This window comes from Bubalus bubalis, chromosome 1 (genome assembly GCF_019923935.1).
Source record: "Bubalus bubalis isolate 160015118507 breed Murrah chromosome 1, NDDB_SH_1, whole genome shotgun sequence".
Taxonomy (NCBI): Eukaryota; Metazoa; Chordata; class Mammalia; order Artiodactyla; family Bovidae; genus Bubalus; species Bubalus bubalis.
In genome coordinates, this window is record NC_059157.1 from 108375463 (window position 1) to 108395767 (window position 20305).

The following is a 20305-nucleotide window of genomic DNA, read 5'->3' on the forward strand; positions in this document are numbered from 1 at the left end:
CTACCAACGGTATTCTTCACAGAGCTAGAAGAAATAATTTCACAATTTGTATGGAAATACAAAAAACCTCGAATAGCCAAAGCTATCTTGAGAAAGAAGAATGGAACTGGAGGAATCAACCTGCCTGACTTCAGGCTCTACTACAAAGCCACAGTCATCAAGACAGTATGGTACTGGCACAAAGACAGAAATATAGATCAATGGAACAAAATAGAAAGCCCAGAAATAAATCCACACACATATGGACACCTCATCTTTGACAAAGGAGGCAAGAATATACAACGAATTAAAGACAATCTCTTTAACAAGTGGTGCTGGGAAAACTGGTCAAACACTTGTAAAAGAAAGAGCACTAACAGCATACATAAAAATAAACTCAAAATGGATTAAAGATCTAAACATAAGACCAGAAACTATAAAACTCCTAGAGGAGAACATAGGCAAAACACTCTCCGATATACATCACAGCAGGATCCTCTATGACCCACCTCCCAGAACATTGGAAATAAAAGCAAAAATAAACAAATGAGACATAATTAAACTTAAAAGCTTCTGCACAACAAAGGAAACTATTAGCAAGGTGAAAAGACAGCCTTCAGAATGGGAGAAAATAATAGCAAATGAAGCAACAGACAAACAACTAATCTCAAAAACATGCAAGCAACTCCTACAGCTCAATTCCAGAAAAATAAATGACCCAATCAAAAAATGGGCCAAAGAACTAAATAGACATTTCTCCAAAGAAGACATACAGAGGGCTAACAAACACATGAAAAGATGCTCAACATCACTCATTATCAGAGAAATGCAAATCAAAACCACTATGAGGTACCATTTCACGCCAGTCAGAATGGCTGCGATCCAAAAGTCTACAAGCAATAAATGCTGGAGAGGGTGTGGAGAAAAGGGAACCCTCTTACACTGTTGGTGGGAATGCAGACTAGTACAGCCACTATGGAGAACAGTGTGGAGATTCCTTAAAAAACTGGAAATAGAACTGCCTTATGATCCAGCAATCCCACTGCTGGGCATACACACCGAGGAAACCAGAATTGAAAGAGACACATGTACCCCAATGTTCATTGCAGCACTGTTTATAATAGCCAGGACATGGAAGCAACCTAGATGTCCATCAGCAGATGAATGGATAAGAAAGCAGTGGTACATATACACAATGGAGTATTACTCAGCCATTAAAAAGAATACATTTGAATCAGTTCTAATGAGGTGGATGAAACTGGAGCCTATTATACAGAGTGAAGTAAGCCACAAAGGAAAACACCAATACAGTATACTAACGCATATATATGAAATTTAGAAAGATGGTAACAATAACCCTGTATACGAGACAGCAAAAGAGACACTGATGTATAAAACAGTCTTTTGGACTCTGGGAGAGGGAGAGGGTTGGATGATTTGGGAGAATGGCATTGAAATATGTATAATATCATATATGAAATGAGTCACCAGTCCAGGTTTGATGCACGATACTGGATGCTTGGGGCTGGTGCACTGGGACGACCCAGAGGGATGGTATGGGGAGGGAGGAGGGAGGAGGGTTCAGGATGGGGAACACATGTATATCTGTGGCAGATTCATTTTGATATATGGCAAAACCAATACAATATTGTAAAGTTAAATAAAATAAAATTAAAAAAAAAAAAGACTGAATTTGTTAATTTTTAAATGGGTACTGTCTAAAGGAAATAGTCTCCAAAGTTTACGAAACACAAGTAACATATAGTGATGTTAAATTTAATTCAAGTCATTTCTTTATGTTATTACAAAGTAAATAACATATTAAAATTATTAATAAATAGCAAGAAAACTATAAATTCTCATGATTGAATCTCTGTAATAAAAAAAGAGAGTAACAGGCTATCGTATAAAAAGTCAGATTTCCCACCAACTCTTCAACTCCTTCCTATAGTCACCATCCTGTGCAGTTCACTCACTCTCACCTGGATTGATTACTGCCTCATATAAAGTAAATCTAAATGTTACAAGCATGAATATCTATGACCCTGGAAAGTGTAGCTCTTTTTGAAAAAAATTTTAGATAAACACTGATATCAAATTCTAGGTGCAAAAAAAAAAAAAAAAAAAAAACCTGATACCTTACCATGAAGCCGTGGAAAATGAAAGTATGTTGTTGATGCCTGTTTAATAATTTCAGGTAATTTGACTTTTTAAAATCTTACCTCTTTGATTCACACTCTGTTACCAGATAGCAAGCAGCATGTCTGGATTGCAGTTTTCCTCAAGAACAAAGTTTCTCTTCATAAACTCCACACGGACTGAACTATATATGGTGATGGATTGCCAATATCTTTAAGGTGCAAATACGGCTTCTTCTCTAAAATAATCAAAATTGAGTGGTGTTTAACAAACCTTAAAATCATTTTTTAAAAATATTTCTTCATTTGTTCTGTGCCCTTAGGATGATTTCCAGAAACTTTAAACTGTTTCGTTAAAAAAAAAACACAAAACACGATTTTGCCACTTATGTTTTCACCATAATTTTCCCCCAGTTTCACCAGGGGGTGTGTCTGTGGAGACTAAAATGCTGCAATTCCAGGAGTTTGGGGGTTATCTTCCTATAACATGGTTTTAATTTCATTTTGATGATGACTAATGATACTGTATACTTTTTTCTTAATCCAAGGATATTGTTTTATCACTAACCTAAAAAAAAATACACTTCATTCATCAAAATGGCTGAAATTATTTTTAACAACTTTATTGGAGATATAATTGACATGTAACATATTGTACATGTTTAGGGTACAAAATGATGTTTTGACTTATGTACTTCAATGAAACTATTACCGTAGATAAGATAATGAAACCATACATCACTCCCCACATTTTTCTCATGTCTTTTGTAATTTATCCTCCTGTCTTTTCACCCACTCCCTGTACATTGTCCTATATAAGCATGGGTATGCTTTCCATCAATATAGATTAGTTTGCATTTTATAGAATTTAACATTCATAGGACCATATACTATATAAACTTTTTATTTTTTGGTCTAGCTTCTTCCGTTAAATGCAAGTGTTCTGAGATTCATTGCTTTTGGATCATGTATCAATAGTTCCCTTCTTTTTATTGCTGGATGCTGCTGCTGCTGCTGCTGCTGCTAAGTCGCTTCAGTTGTGTCCAACTCTGTGCGACCCCATAGACAGCAGCCCACCAGGCTCCCCCATCCCTGGGATTCTCTAGGAGAAGGCAATGGCACCCCACTCCAGTACTCTTGCCTGGAAAATCCCATGGACGGAGGAGCCTGGTAGGCTGCAGTCCATGGGGTCGCTAAGAGTCGGACACGACTGAGCGACTTCACTTTCACTTTTCACTTCATGCATTGGAAAAGGAAATGGCAACCCACTCCAGTATTCTTGCCTGGAGAATCCCAGGGATCGGGGAGCCTGGTGGGCTGGCATCTATGGGGTCGCACAGAGTCGGACAGGACTGAAGCGACTTAGCAGCAGCAGCAGCAGCAGCAGCAGCAGGCAAGAATACTGGAGTGGGTTGCCATTTCCTTCTCCAATAGCTGGATAGTGTCATATTATATCCATTCATCTATTGATAGAAACAATCGTTTCTAATTTCAGGTAATTGTTGATAAAAATGAATATTCATGTACAAGTCTAACTGTGGACATATTCTATCCTTCCTCTTGGATAAATATCTGGAGCAAAGGGCTAGATAATATGGCAGTTGTACACTGATTTAGAAAAAAAAAACAAACAAACTGCCAAACTGTTTTCTAAAGTGGTTATAATCTTCCACACTCTAACCAACAATGTATGAGGGTTCCATTTTCTCCATATACTTCCCCTTAAATGATATAGTCTTTTTTATTTTTTTCAATTATAATAATGTAGTATTACATTATATTTTTGCTTTCATTTATTTAATAATGAACTGTCTGTTTAAATAAAACTTTAACTGAGTTGTTTTTCATCCTGTTATTTAGTCTTAAAAATTCTTTATATATTCTGGATACAAATACTTTATAATATATATAGTTACAAATATTTTCTTCAGTCTGTGGCTTACCTTTTCATTATTTTAATATTAACATCATGCTTCAAAAACAAAGTTTCTAATTTGTCTGAAGTTCAAGTTTCCAATCTGTTCTTTTATGGATTATGCTTTTGATCTCGTAGCCAAGAAATCTTTCCCTAAACACACATCACAAAAGTTTTCCTATGAATTCTTCTAAGTTTTCTAGTTTTAGGTTATACATTTAGGTCCAAAATATTTTTGGAGTTAGCTTTTCTAATACAGGGTGAGGTATTTATCAAAGATCTCTTTGGTTTTTGGTTTACCTACACAAATAACCAATGTTGAAAATAGTATTCTTTCTCCACTAAACTGGCTCTGCAACTTTGTAAAAAACAAAAACAGTTGTCCACATATCTGTGAGCTTCTTCCTTAACTCTTCATCTGTTTCATTTAACTGTTTATTTTGATACCAATACCACATAGCCTCCATTACTATTGCTTTAAGCTTTATATTCCTCAGAATTTTTTTGGCTGCTCAAGGACTTTTGCATTTCCAAATGAAGTTTAGAATAGATGTTTCAATTCCTATTTTAAAAATTTAAATGGAGGAATAGGGCTTCCCCAAAGATACATTGTGAAACTCTATGAATCTTCCTCCATAAAATCATTGAAAATTCTAGAAAAAAATGTCAAAATCAACTTTCTCAGGACTCTGGAAATTATTCACAGGTTTGTGACAATGAGAGGAGTATTTGTGTAAAAGCCAAACAAAACAAAACTGCTGTACCTTGGTAACAAAAGCAGAGTTTTTGACTTTTTATGCTTGGCCTATTCCCATTCCTCTCTCCAAAGATATTCATTATCAATCTAATTTAAAGATTTCATGGTAGTCTTGAAACCAAAGAACTTCTTAACCACAACAGCAGTGAAAACCAGGAGTCTTAGAACAACCACAAAGAGCAGATGAGGACTTCATTTCTTCAGAACATCCCTTTTCCATACTATTGTTATTATTACATTTAAACATCTAGAAAAGTCCGATTTACAGAGCACTGTCATAATTTAACCTAACTCAGAGCTTACTGCATTACAGAATCTCTACTTCTGTGGCCTTTGTTGGGAAAAAATCAATGGCAGTTGTTTACCTTTGCCGTTTCTCAGGTCTGTAATACCACTGAGGCAAATATGAGCCTAACAACAACAACAAAAATGTTAAAAGTAATATTTGAGGAACAAGATGTCCATAGGAAACTCTGGAAATCTTTAACATGTTTCTCTAGCTATAAAAGTCTGCATGCTGTGCATTTTCAAGGTTGTACATATGCCCAAGGAAGACCTGGGAGCACCCTCAACCTCTCAGGTGTGGCTGAATATACATACTATCCAAACAGGAAATGAAGGATAGGGCAGAGTTATGACCAGCCTGTGTACTGAAGGCATGTATTTACCCACATACAGAGACCCTCTGAAAAGGATGAAAGATTTATCTATTGAAGGCATTTAAATAAATCTCTGATGAATCATTAAAAGATTAGTAATTTTATCAATCAGAGGTTTCAGAGGCAGCACACTATTAAGAATACAGACTTTATAGAATTAGTTCAGAAAAGTCACTAAAAAAATAAATAGCAACAACACCAAATCTAACAGAGAGAAAGAAATTTCTAGAGTTAACATATTATATTATTCCAAATACTCATTTGTTAACAAAAAATTAAAAGAAACACGAAAGTACTAACCATACCCAGGAATAAATTAATTCAATAGAAACTATTCCTGAGAGGACCCAGATGTTAAATTTATTCAACATAGACCTAATCAACTAGCATAAGTGCATTCAAAAAATAGGACAAGTGTGTCTAAACAATTAAATACAATGATTCTCATCACTCACAGAGAGACTATCAACAAAGAGAAAGAAATTTTATAAGAAGAACATTATTCTCTGAAGATCATATAAGACGACTCAAAACCTGGTGCACCACCAAGGAGTACTAACAAATGCTTAGCAAATGTCCCAGAGGAAATGAGAGAAAGAAAGAGGCAGAGATACTATTTGAAAAAAAAGTTTAAAAACGTTCCCAAAACTGAAGAAAATCATTAAGAAAGAAAACATAACAGGTGAAATCATTAGCACAAAAAAGGCTACAGCAATTCTGAAATATAGCCAGCAAATATTGGAAATTCCTGGTAGGTCTCAAAGCCTGCGAATAATTTACTTTGGCTCTCAGTTCTGCCCTCTGGGCTGTCGGTTCTGCCTACTCAGTCATCTTTCCTTCATCACAAAAGGCAGTGATTGTTTGTAGCTCGGTGGTTTCTCAGTCTCCTATCTGCCAACAAAATTTGGGAGGTCCCAAGTTCTCTTTTCATTTAAGGTCCCTTTGTACGGCCTCTAAGTCTTTTAGTCAACTGGTAATGTTTCTGTATCTACAATGCTTCGAAAATCGCTGTGGATCTTCTCTGACTTACTGAGCCTATTCCATTAGAAAAAAGTTACACACATAAATTTTGTTAACATATGCCCTTTTCTATTTCTGTATTTTGAGTTTCTCATAAAAATGCTGAATGGAGACACCCTGAAGCTTCCTAACAGCCCTCTAGAGAAGATGTATGAGGCACAACTTTGTTCTATTTAGAGAACATTTTGTTTCACTGAACAGCACCCTGATACATCACTGTTGATCTTCCTGAGATCTTAACAAAAGATTTTACAGTCATTCTCTTGGCTTAAACTTTAGTGCACTAGGTTTCATTTTTACTCATTGCTTAATTTAAGCATTTGTTGTCTGTAGAGACGGAATTTTCAAAACCATCAAGTTCCAGTTTCTTCATGTTTAAAAGCACTTTGTTAATATACCTCTCTTCTCTTGAATTTTATATTAAGAAGCAAGGAAACAAACAAGCAGCGCATTCAAAATTTTGACTGGAAATATCCTTAGCCAGATCATCCAGTTCATCAAGTATATTTCCTACTTTCAACATGATGGATGGTGTCCATGTTGAACTTTCTACCACTATATAAGAAGGATCTCCCTTCTTCCAGTGTTCAGTAACATTTAGGTCACGTTCCTGAATGTCCTCAGCAGCAGCCTTATCTAAGATAATGAGACTTCTGTTAACAGTGCCTTAAAGACATTTAAGTTTTCCATAACAGACTCACAAAAGACAGCTGCCTGGTATCAAAGACACACCAACATTTTAGGGTTTTTATTATGACAACACTCCATTCTCAGCACCAAAAGTTTCTACTATTCACATATTGCTGCATAATAAATTACTCCCAAATTCAGAGGTTTAAAAACAAACAAACATTTGTTATTTCACACTTTCAGTGGACCAGAGATCTGAGTGTGGCTTAGCCAGAGAGTTCTGACTCAAGATCTCCCATGAGTTTACAATCAAGCTGTTGGCCAGGGTTGCAGTATCATCGGATAGTATGTCTAGAAGATCATGTACTTCCAAGCGCAAGCATATGTTTGCTGGCAGACTTTGGCTCCTCTCTGGCTATCAGCAAAGGACCTGTTTCCTGCTGCATAAGCCAGTCTATAGGTTGTCTGAATGTCCTGAAATAGCTGTCTCCAGTATTAATAATTCCTTAGATAGACGTCATCCAACATGGAAACTGAGTCTTTTATAACCTGTTTTCAGAAATAACATACTGTTACTTCTGTCTTATTCTAATAAGTGTAAGCAAAAGACTAAATGTATCCCACACTGAAAGGGAGAGTAATTAAGCTCTACCTCTTTAAAGGTGTTGCCTAAAAGAAATTATGAGCATATTTTTAAAACCACCAAAATTTAAATGCTAAAAATTTCTCCCTAAGCACTGTTTTAAATGCACTACATTTCTTATTTTGTGCACTACAAATTTCTTATTTTGTGTTTTTGTTTTCATTTAGCTCAATACTTCCACACTTCTATACTTCAATATGTTAGTTCAATACTTTCATTCAGCTTTAACTTCTCTTATGAAGTTAGGACACAGATATTTGGAAATGTGTTATTTAGTTTCCAAATATTTTGGCCCTTTCTAGATATTTTTCTGTTCTTGATTTCTAATTTAATTTCATTGCTTTCAGAGAACATAACTCATACTATTGCTGCTGCTGCTAAGTCGCTTCAGTCCTGTCCGACTCTGTGCGACCCCATAGGTGGCAGCCCACCAGGCTCCCCCGTCCCTGGGATTCTCCAGGCAAGAACATTGGAGTGGGTTGCCATTTCCTTCTCCATGGGAGCATGTGCATACCCACAAATGATGGTGTGAGCACCACAGTTATTAATAAATTTAGGAGTAGGTGAATTCGCTGATCCAGAATCCACAGATGATGAAAATTGCTGTTTCAAAACCTTGGTGTGGGTGATCAGAAAATCCACCTGGTCTACCACCTTTAAATTTATCAAATAGTAAAAATGGATCCAGATTTTTTAACTCGGGTCTTCTGATGCTTCTGCGGACTCGTGCTCCAACTCCTTCCAACTGCTCCCGGCTGAGCACTGAGAGGGTAACCTTCTTGGATGACATCATATGCAAGGTTAAAAAGCAAGTGTTCTGAGGCTGAGCAGATCTTAGTGCTCTGCAGAAAGAAAAGTCGTCTGCGACTTGCACCAAACTGCAGAGGACTACTTAAGCATCTCTTGCCATTTCTCTCACTCATACTATTGAATGTCTATAAATTTATTGATATTTGTTTAATGATCCAGAATATGTCCTATCATTAAAATTTTCAACATGCACTTGAGAAAAACATGTTTTGTGCTGTTATTGGGTCAATGTTTTTATAATGTCAATTGCAAAAGATTGTTTGATAGTATTTTTCAACTCTTTTTTATCCTTACTGATTTTCTGACTACTTAATCTATCAATTATTGAGAAAAGAGTGTTAAAACATCTAAATATGATCATGGATTTGCCTACCTTTTCAGTTCTACTAGTTTTTGCTTAATCTATTTTTAAGCTCAGTTATTTAAGAGTATGATCATTTAGGATTATTATGTTCACTTGATAAATTGACCCCTTTAATCATTCTGAAATAACCCTCTATTTCTAGCAATATTCTTTGGTCTGAAAAATAATTTTTTGATATTAATATAGCCACTCTAGCTTCTTTCATTAATTTTAGCATGCAATATCATTTTTTCCTTTTTCTTTTAATCTATGTGACTATATATTGAGGGTGGAATTACTAAAGAAATGGCAACCCACTCCAGTGTTCTTGCCTGGAGAATCCCAGGGACGGGGGAGCCTGGTGGGCTGCCGTCTATGGGGTCACACAGAGCCAGACAGGACTGAAGCGACTTAGCAGCAGCAATAGTATGAGTTATGTTCTCTGAAAGCAATGAAATTAAATTAGAAATCAAAAACAGAATTGGATTTGGATTTGCACATGGATCTTGATTTTTATCTACACTTAAAATCTCTTGTAAAAGTTAGAATATTTAGAACATATACATTTAATGTGGTTATGAATATGTTTGAATTAAGTCTATAGATTATTTTATGTCCATTCCATTAGATTTTTGTCTCCTTTTTCTACTATCTAGTTACCTTTTTAAGGATTAATTAGAAATTTTATGATTATATTTTATCTTCTTGGTTGGAATGTTAGCTGTACCTCTTTTTCACTTTTTAAAAATGAGTGGTGGTATTAGGGCTGATTTTATTTATTGCAGTCTAATTTCAAGCAATAATGCATATCTTTACACAAAATATACAACTGTATACTTTTATTGTACTTTCCTGGGCCTTTGTTCTGATTCCTTTATCATTTACTTCTATATTTGCTACAATACAATGATAGTTTAGTTTATATATTTTAGATAACTATATTTTATAGAGATTAAAAGAAGCAAAATATATTTCACATTTTCTGATGTATTTCTGTTTGCTGATGGTGTGATCACTGACCAAGAGCCAAAAATCCTAGAAGGCGAAGTCAATTTTGCCTTAGGAAGCATCACTAAGAACAAAGCTAGTGGAAGTGATGGAATTCCAGTTGAGCTATTTTAAATCCTAAATGATAATGCTGTGAAAGTGCTGCACTCAATATGCCAGCAAATTTGTAAAAAGGCAATGGCACCCCACTCCAGTACTCTTGCCTGGAAAATCCCATGGACGGAGGAGCCTGGTGGGCTGCAGTCCATGGGGTCGTGAAGAGTCGGACACCACTAAGCAACTTCACTTTCACTTTTCACTTTCATGCATTGGAGAAGGAAATGGCAACCCACTCCAGTGTTCTTACCTGGAGAATCCCAGGGACGGGGGAGCCTGGTGGGCTGCCGTCTACGGGGTCGCACAGAGTCGGACACGACTGAAGCGACTTAGCAGCAGCACCAGTGGCCACAGGAATGGAAAAGGTCAGTTTTCATTCCAATTCCAAGCAAAGGCGATGCCAAAGAATGCTCAAACTACCGTACAATTGCATTCCTCTCACACGGTAGTAAACTATTATTCAAAATTCTCCAAGCCAGGCTTCAACAGTATGTGAACGGTGCACTTTCAGATGTTCAAGCTGGATTTAGAAAAGGGGAGGAACCAGAAAGCAAATTGCCAACATCCGTTAGATCAACAAAAAAGCAACAGAGTTCCAGAAAAACATCTATTTCTATTTTATTGACTATGCCAAAGCCTTTGACTGTGTGGATCACAACAAAACGTGGAAAATTCTTAGAGGCAGGAATATCAGACCACTTGACCTTCCTCTTGAGAAATCTGTATGCAGGTCACGAAGCAACAGTTTGAACTGGACCTGGAACAACAGACCGGTTCCAAATAGGGAAAGGAATACATCAAGGCTGTATATTGTCACCCTGCTTATTTAACATATATGCAGAGTACATCGTGAGAAATGCTGGGCTGGATGAAGCACAAGCTGGAATCAAGATTTCAGGGAGAAATATCAATAGCCTCAGATGTGCAGATGACACCACCCTTATGGAAGAAAGCAAGGAAGAACTAAAGAGTCTGTTGATGACAGTGAAAGTAGAGAATGAAAAAGCTGGCTTAAAACTCAACATTCAGAAAATGAAGATCATGGCTTCTGGTCCCATCACTTCCTGGCAAATAGATGGGGAAACAGTGGAAACAATGACAGACTTTATTTGGGGGGCTCCAAAATCACTGCGGATGGTGACTGCAGCCATTAAATTAAAAGACGTTTGCTCCTTGGAAGAAAAGTTATGAAACCTAGACAGCATATTAGAAAGCAGAGACATTACTTTGCCAAAAAGATCCATCTAGTCAAAGCTTTGGCTTTTCCAGTAGTCATGTATGGATGTGAGAGATGGACTATAAAGAAAGCTGAGTCCCGAAGAATTGATGCTTTTGAACTGTGGTGTTGGAGAAGACTCTTGAGAGTCCCTTGGACTGCAAGGAGATCCAATCAGTCAATCCTAAAGAAAATCAGTCCTGAATATTCATTGGAAGGACTGATGCTGAAGCTGAAACCTCAATACTTTAGCCACCTGATGCGCAGAACTGACTCATTGGAAAAGACCGATGCTGGGAAAGATTGAAGGTGGTAGGAGAAAGGGATGATAGAGGATGAGATGGTTGGATGGAATCACTGACTCAATGGACATAAGTTTGAGTAAACTCGGGGAGTTGGTGATGGACAGGGAGGCCTGGCATGCTGCAGCCCTACGGTCACAAGACATGACTAAGCAACTGAAATGATGTTGGGGAGAATTTGTTTGGTTGTCTGCACCAAAGCTTGTCTACGCTGGCCAGGCAAGAACACTCCTCTGGGTTGCAGGTAGATGATCAGTGGGAGTCAAGGCCAAATATTTAAAGAACAGTCAATACCTATTATTCTAAAATTATTCCACAAAATTGAAAATGAAAGGACACTTCTGAACTCATTTTATGAGGCTAGCATCAACCTGATAGCAAAAGCAGAAAAAGACATTGAAAAATGGAAAATTCTACAACTGAAAAATATAGGTTTTAAATGAAAAAGTCACTAAATAGACTTAGAAAAGAGTGCAAATTAAAAGAAAAAAGTCAGTGAAGTTAAAAATAGATAAAAATCAAAATAAGCAGATTACAATGTGAGAGGAAAGAGAACAAGGCAGAAAAAATATTTGAGAATAATGCTAAATTTTCCCAGTCTGGTAAAAAATATAAACATATAGTTGGGGAACACATGTATACCTGTGGTGGATTCATTTCGATATTTGGCAAAACCAATACAAAATTGTAAAATTTAAAAATAAAATAAAATTTAAAAAATAAATAAATAAAAAATAAAAAAAAAGAAACTTACAAAGCTTCAAGCCAGCTAAAGATGAATAAAACCATACTTACACATATAGTTAATCTGTTGATACCAAAGATAAAGAGAACATCTTGAAAACAACAGGGGAATATGGCACGTTTTATTCAGAATGAGACCAATTTACATAACTGTTGTCCTCTCATCAGAAACTATAGAGGTGAGAGACAATGGGATTACATTCTCAAGGTTCTGGGAAGAAAAATTAATGTACTGCAATTTCAAAAACAGAAAAATAAGGGAATTTGTCAAACATTTATTGCAAAAAATGCTTAGTGAAATTGTTTGAGCTGAGTGAAAATAATTCCAAACAGGATTCAGATATTCAAGAAGGAATAAAGAACACTGGAAATGGCAAATAAAAATAAACACAAAAGATGTCCTTTTCTCTTAATTTGTTTAAAATATATATATATGCATATACATATATATATGTGATTATTTAAAGCAAAATTTATTTGTTGTGTACTTTGTAATGTATGTATGACAGATAGAGAGGGTTGGCTGATTGGGTAAATAGACCTACAGAGTACTCACACGAAAAGTAGCCTATAAAAATTAGGGATATACATTGAATGCACAGAGCAACTGCCAGAAGATATTCACAAGTATAGCTTAAAAAGTCAATAGATCATTTAAATGAATTTAAATATATTCAAATAATCCCAAAAAGTGGAGGAAAAAAGAGGAGATGAACAGAAATAAATACTAAAATAGAGCTAAAAAAGTTGGCTTAAAGCTCAACATTCAGAAAACGAAGATCATGGCATCCGGTCCCATCACTTCATGGGAAATAGATGGGGAAACAATGGAAACAGTGTCAGACTTTATTTTTTTGGGCTTCAAAATCACTGCAGATGGTGACTGCAGCCATGAAATTAAAAGACGCTTACTCCTTGGAAGGAAAGTTATGTCCAACCTAGATAGCATATTCAAAAGCAGACATTACTTTGCCAATAAAGGTCCGTCTAGTCAAGGCTATGGTTTTTCCAGTGGTCATGTATGGATGTGAGAGTTGGACTGTGAAGAAGGCTGAGCGCCGAAGAGTTGATGCTTTTGAACTGTGGTGTTGGAGAAGACTCTTGAGAGTCCCTTGGACTGCAAGGAAATCCAACCAGTCCATTCTGAAGGAGATCAGCCCTGGGATTTCTTTGGAAGGAATGATGCTAAAGCTGAAACTCTAGTACTTTGGCCACCTCATGCGAAGAGTTGACTCATTGGAAAAGACTCTGATGCTGGGAGGGATTGGGGGCAGGAGGAGAAGGGGATGACAGAGGATGAGATGGCTGGATGGCATCACTGACTCAATGGACGTGAATCTGAATGAACTCCGGGAGTTGGTGATGGACAAGGAGGCCTGGCGTGCTGCGATTCATGGGGTCGCAGAGTCAGACACGACTGAGCGACTGAACTGAACTGAACTGAAATCCAAGCGTGTGTGTGCTAAGTCATTTCAGTCATGTCCAACTCTTTGCAACCCCATGGACTGTACCCCGCCAGGCTTCTCTGTTCATGGGATTCTGAAGGCAAGAATACTGGAGTAGGTTGCCGTGCCCTCCTCCAGGGGATCTTCCCAACCCAGGGATCAAACTCTTGTCTTTTATGTCTCCTACATTGGCAGGCATGTTCTTTACCACTAGCACCACCAATGTATACCCTAATGTCTCAGACAGTAAAGAATCTACCTGCAATGCAGGAGAAGAGGATTTGTATCCTGGATCAGGAAGATCTCCCTGAGGTGGGCATGGCTACCCATTCCAGTATTCTTGCCTGAAGAACCCCATGGACAGAGGAGCTTGGCAGGCTAAAGTCCATAGGGTCGCAAAGAGTCAGACACGACAGAGTGACTAACATTTTTACTTCATTAAGCAAACAGCAATTATAAGAAAGCTGGATAATCCTATTTGTGTAAAATAAAATAGATTTTAAGATAAAGTATATTACCCGATATAGAAAATAATAATTATTAAGGAACTATTTCATCAGGAAGATATAACGATAAGAAATAGAAATAGGACCTAAATCGTAACTTCAAATTGTTTTAGTTGAAAGCTGATAGAATTAAAGGAAGGCTAGCTAATTCCACAATTATAAATGGAGATTTTAACACTCTTCTCTCATTGATGGATAGCCCACTAGACAGATATCAGTAAATGCATAAAAGATATGAGAAATGCTTTCAACCATTTTTATTGAATTTATCCCTATACAGTAGTATAATCAACAGCTTCAGAAAACACAATCTGTTTAAATACACATGGTATATCTATCAAGATGGGTCATATCCTGGGTCATGACACCAGCCTCTCTATAAATTTAAATCAGCCAATATCATACAAAGTACCTTCTACTGCCACAATGATGGTAAATTTGAAATAAATAGATTAAGATTCTATCTAAGATAATCCCACCAGAAAATGAAAGATACACTTCTAAATAATCTATGGGTCAAAGAATAAATCACAGGAAAATTAGAAAAACAGTCCAAACTGAATGGTATTGAAATTACAACATATCAAAACATGTGGGATGCTGATAAAGGAGTTTTTACAGGAAAATGTATAATCTTTCATGATTATATTAGGAAAGAGAAAGGTAGAGAATCCTATGTTTTCACTTTCCAAGGCTAGAAAAGCAGAGTAAAGTAGGAGGACAATAGTAAAGATGAGAAATTAACAAAAAAGTATGAAATATTAATGGATTTTGTCTCTGCAGCTAATATCTTTATCAAATTCCTCCATTTTTTTAATATTTGTTTTCCTTTGGCTACTTAGAGATCCAATCCCTATGAGTAACTTATAGAAATCAGCCAAAGATTTGAGTATGGTTTACATCAAAATTTGGAGTTCTGTTTCTGTGGTTCCCAACTTTGTGGAATTTTATTTTCTTTCCAGCCATATTGGCACCTATGAACTCCTCAGGTCAGTAGGATTCTGGTTTTCTCATTGACCTTTAACCACACTGTACTAACTGAGTAGTTTTAGAGCAGCCTCAGAGTAAACTTGTATAAATGCAGTTCTTGTTCTGAGTGGTTCTCTTCATTTAAGAGTCTAATTGCTCCAGTATCTCCTGTTTGTGGTTGCCCTCCAAGGTCTTAAAGTTATTTTCCAAAGTTTATCATTGTTTTCAGCAGGGAATTTATTCAGAGTTAAGATCCTCTGCTTGAAGTCCTCCATGTAATTGTTCTGTTCAGACAAACCAACATCCAGGGAAAGTGCTTCTCAAGTTTTAATGCACAATTAATCACTTGGGAATTAAGCTAAAATGTAGGTTCTGATTCAGTAGATCTAGAGTGGGGCCTAAGATTCTGCATTTTAAACAAGCCCACTGGGGCTTCCTAGGTTGTGATAGAGATAAAGAACATGCCTGCCAATGCAGAAGACATAAGAGACACGGGTTTGATCCCTGGGTCACAAAAAGCCCCTGGAGGAGGGCATGGCAATCCACTCCAGTATTCTTGCCTGGAGAATTCCAGTGACAGAGGAGCCTGATGGGCTACAGTCCATAGGGTTGCAAAGAGTTGGAAATGACTAAAGTGACTTAGCATGTATACTGCAGAGGCAACATGGATGCTACTGTGCACAGACCACTCTTTGAGTACAGAGGCCCTAGAGTACTCATATAAGGAAATACTGGCAGTAAATTTCAAAGTGTGCTACAACAGAATTTTAGAGTTTGAAACAATTCAGGTTAACACACTTTTGTTAATGGAGAAGCTTAAGTCGTGATTGTAAATTCTTACTTTCCAGGACCTAGAAATCTGAACAAGTGTCAGTATTGATAAAACCTACCTCCACCTTGTTAATGCTAATGGATTAAACAGCACCATGAGCCTGATTATCTGTTAGCCAATTAAGATAAGCATTGAACTTGTCTTTATAGTATATTTATTGTGATTGGAAATATTGATGTATTTCATGTTAAATACTGGCCAATATATCAAGTACACAAGTTTTCCCTGGGAAGATTCCAAAACCATCACTGAAAACATATTTTAAAAAGGACACTTGCTAACTTTTCACACACACAAAACTGGATCTGCATCTTAATGAGTGATAACAATGAAATTTCTTCCAAAGATCTGAAAGGAAGTTATCTCCTCCATTCTTACAATATCCACATTCAATCACTAACATAGCAGCCCTCCTTAGATAACCCCTCCCTTGGCTCAACAAACCCAGCCATTAAATCGTACAGATTTTATCTTCTAAATAATTAACCAATCCAGCTTCTACCAGCTACATCCTTGCTATCACTTCCCTAACTTAAGTATTGAACATCTCTCTTGACTGCTACTCCTTCTTCCTTCAGGTCCATATTCAACTCCACCATTCAAGTAATATATTTAGCCCCCTCCTCAAAACATCTACAATACAAAGGTCAAGCTACTCAATGTGACATAGAAGGCACTCCATAAGCTTATCTCGGCCTATCATTATGCTTTATTTTCCCATGAGTCCTTTCAAATTATATTTCAGTGACAATAAACTGTTGTACTCATGTTGGCTCTGCTCTTTCTCCCATTCATGGATTGACCCTGTTTGCAATAATTTTTCCTATCTCTATCAAATCCATCCAGCTCCTTTCTCTGGACTAGTCTCAATTTCCTTTTAAAAGTAACTCGATTGTTAATGAAGCCAATCAGATGCTCGCCACCAAGTTCCTCAGTGTACACATAATGCCCAGTGGCTAGTTCTACCACTGATGTATCCACATATCAATAAACCGTCTTTTACTTTTGTCTCCTTCTTAGATTTTAACACATAAGTCAGCTTTAATGTTGCCTTTATCTTTGTGTAAGAGTCCAGTCTGGTACCAAGGTAGAGTTCAATAAGGCATGATAAAACATATTAATGAGAAAATCACTCTCTCAATTATCTGAACAACTGGTACTAAAGTTTCTCTGGCTTTAATTTAAGAAGCTGCCTTGTTCATCTGTATTACATGCAAGGAGTAAAATGTTGAGAGCATTGCCCAGCAAGACAGAAAGAGATAATTAATAATAATAGGAATTTGGGGATACGGCAGGAGGAAGGTAAAGTGGAATAAGAGAAGGTTGAATAATGTGATAGAAGGCTAGAGTCTGGAGCCTAGCATGATGGGGTGGGGGTCCAAAAGGAAAATCCTTGCAACTTGGTAGTAGAAATTTTTCATTTGGGTTTTTTTTTGTTTGTTTCTTTCTTTCCTTTTCTCTATATGTGTACTGTCTACCCAATACTTACCTCTTCCTTCAGACTGTTACAAACATTTAGTTCCAGAGAACTACCAAGTTCATTCACGTTATTAGGAAATACTGCTGCTGCTGCTGCTGCTGCTAAGTCGCTTCAGTCGTGTCCTAGACACTTTTATAGGAGAAGGCAATGGCAACCCACTCCAGTACTCTTGCCTGGAAAATCCCATGGACGGAGGAGCCTGGTAGGCTGCAGTCCATGGGGTCGCTAAGAGTCAGACACGACTGAGCGACTTCACTTTCACTTTTCACTTTCATGCATTGGAGAGGGCAATGGCAACCCACTCCAGTACTCTTGCCTGGAGAATCCCAGGGACAGAGGAGCCCAGTGGGCTGCTGGCTATGGGGTTGCACAGAGTCGGACATGACTGAAGTGACTTAGCAGCAGCAGACACCTTTACATGCCTAGGGACTGTCCTAGTACATAGCAATATAGCAACCAAGAAGATGCTACCAAATTCAAATTGAGTTCACTACCCTATAAACAGCTGAGTGGTCAAGGAAAGGAGTTGGGGGACAGGATGGCTGAAGCAATGTGCTCTACACTGTTGGCCACATCTGAATAATCCAGTGGACAGCTGCCCCAAACTGGGTCAATTACAGCCTTTCAGTGATGTAACTGTTTATAAACTGATATGCCAAGTATCCAATGTTAAGTTTTTGTGATGTGATCATGTGAACTCACTATTTTAACTCTCTTTTATTACTCCCAACTTTTTAGGAAATACTGCCATATTGATATAGACTTGTTAAGTGATGTGAAGAAACAATTAACATAAAGCAGTAAGGAAAAATACGCTGCCTCTCATTCACCCCTATTTATATCCAGTGATATAAATGGAGCATCATTCTGACAAGGAAGAGTGTAACCCAAGACTATCAGGCGGGGATCAGTTTGGAAGAGAGTGAACATGTGAAGACAGTTCTGGGATTAACAGAGAGGAGCAGCCTCTCAGTGATGGCTCCACAAAAAAAGTTTTAGTACAAACTCCCGTAACCAAGTACATTAAAGTAAGGTTATCTTTAAATGTGGAAGTCTCATGTCTGGGTTGCATTTGTGTCCTTTCCAAGTGCTTGGTCCCCTGGAAATCAGGTAATCCTCTTCTCTACTCACTGCCACTTGGTACTCGACTCTGTCTCCTCTTTTACTCAGATCAAGCAGTATCTGCTACCATACAAAAGTAACTCTCAGTTGGGAGCAAAGCTGAAACAAGGAGGATGAGAAGTAAGAGGGTCTAATAATGTGACCATTTCTTTCATTTTCCATAGTCCTTGCCTATGCATGCATATACACACACAGCACTACTTGAGTTAGGTAACACTATCCTATTTATTTCTGGGTCCTAACCTCACTTCTCACCTTCCTACTTCTATTTCTGAACCACCGGCCCTAGTCCAGTTCTTACAATAAAATGCTCAGAAAGGCTGGTCTAATGGTCTAATAATGTGACCATTTCTTTCATTTTCCAATGAAATGCAAATTAATTTTCCATCCGTCTTTAGTGGATGGAAAGAGTCAGCATGGATATACAGAACAGTCTTGCTGTTTGTAATCTAAATATAAGCTCTAAAGAATAAACGTATCAGGAAGATCTAGTACTCATATATTTCCTCCTTGTCACTATTCAGAAAATCACTTCAAAAATCTCAAACAGTCTCTGTGATTGCTTCAGGCACAGAAACTTGGCACTCTATTCCACGGGGAAGGAACCTAGGACAAGCTGTAGAGATAAGCAGGGGTCGTCACAGAAAAGAAAAGGCTCAACCTGGAAGATAGCGAAGAACAAATTAATTCCATAGCCCTTTGCAGCTCCTGAGCTTTATGAGCCTCAATTATTGAAATTCTCCAACTTTCACGCTCAACATCCTACTTATGCTCCTCTTCATTCCTAGCTCATTGATTAAGCAATATTTATTTTGCATTTCTATGTGCTAGTTATTGTTGCTGGAACTATGGATATGGCTATGAATTGAATATACTCTTGACCTAAAATGCTCTGTACACTAGGAAGTGAAGTGAAGTGAAGTCGCTCAGTCGTGTCCGATTCTTTGCGACCCCATGTACTGTAGACTACAGGCTCCTCTGTCCATGGGATTTTCAAGGCATGAATACTGGAGTGGGTTGCCACATTAGGAGAGGGAGATAAATAATCAAGCTGTTAAATACGGTGTTATAAATACTACCATTGGGCTAAGCACAAACTTCCGAGCACTTCCCTTCCCCACCCCCACCCTGACCCCCAGACTAGATATTTCAAAACAAGAACCAGACTCAGGTGAATCTGTATTTGGGGAGCACCTGACAGAGCTTCCCAAGGAAAGCTGTTGATTTTCATTCTTTGTACATTTCCTGCAGTCATAAACTCAAAGTATCTTCTGGGTGGAGCTCTGATTTTGTGCGCGTGCGTGTCTGCTATGTCACTTCAGTTGTGGTTTTGACTCTTTGTAGCCTGCCAGGCTTCCCGGTACAAGGGATTCTCCAGACAAGAATACTGGAGTGAGTTTCCCTGGCCTCCTCCAGGGGATCTTCCTGACCCAGGGATCAAACCTGCATCTCTTACATCTCCTGCACTGGTAGGAGTGTTCTACACCACTAGCACCACCTGGAAAGCCCTAGTCCAGACTATGCTGCTGCTGCTGCTAAGTCGCTTCAGTCGTGTTCGACTCTGTGCGACCCCATACACGGCAGCCCACCAGGCCCCGCCATCCTTGGGGTTCTCCAGGCAAGAACACTGGAGTGGGTTGCCATTTCCTACTCCAGACTATATCACCCACCAAATAGCTGATTAGGAAAAG

General features: G+C 37.8%; 1 long non-coding RNA gene across 1 annotated transcript in view; it reads right to left on the reverse strand.

The window, feature by feature from the left end:
• LOC123333415 overlaps positions 1-20305 on the reverse strand; it is a 126287-nt gene that overhangs the window by 10221 nt on the left and 95761 nt on the right. Inside the window, exon 2 of the long non-coding RNA XR_006550749.2 lies at positions 2202-2356. This is a non-coding gene — a long non-coding RNA (uncharacterized LOC123333415). The remainder of the gene's footprint in view (positions 1-2201; positions 2357-20305) is intronic.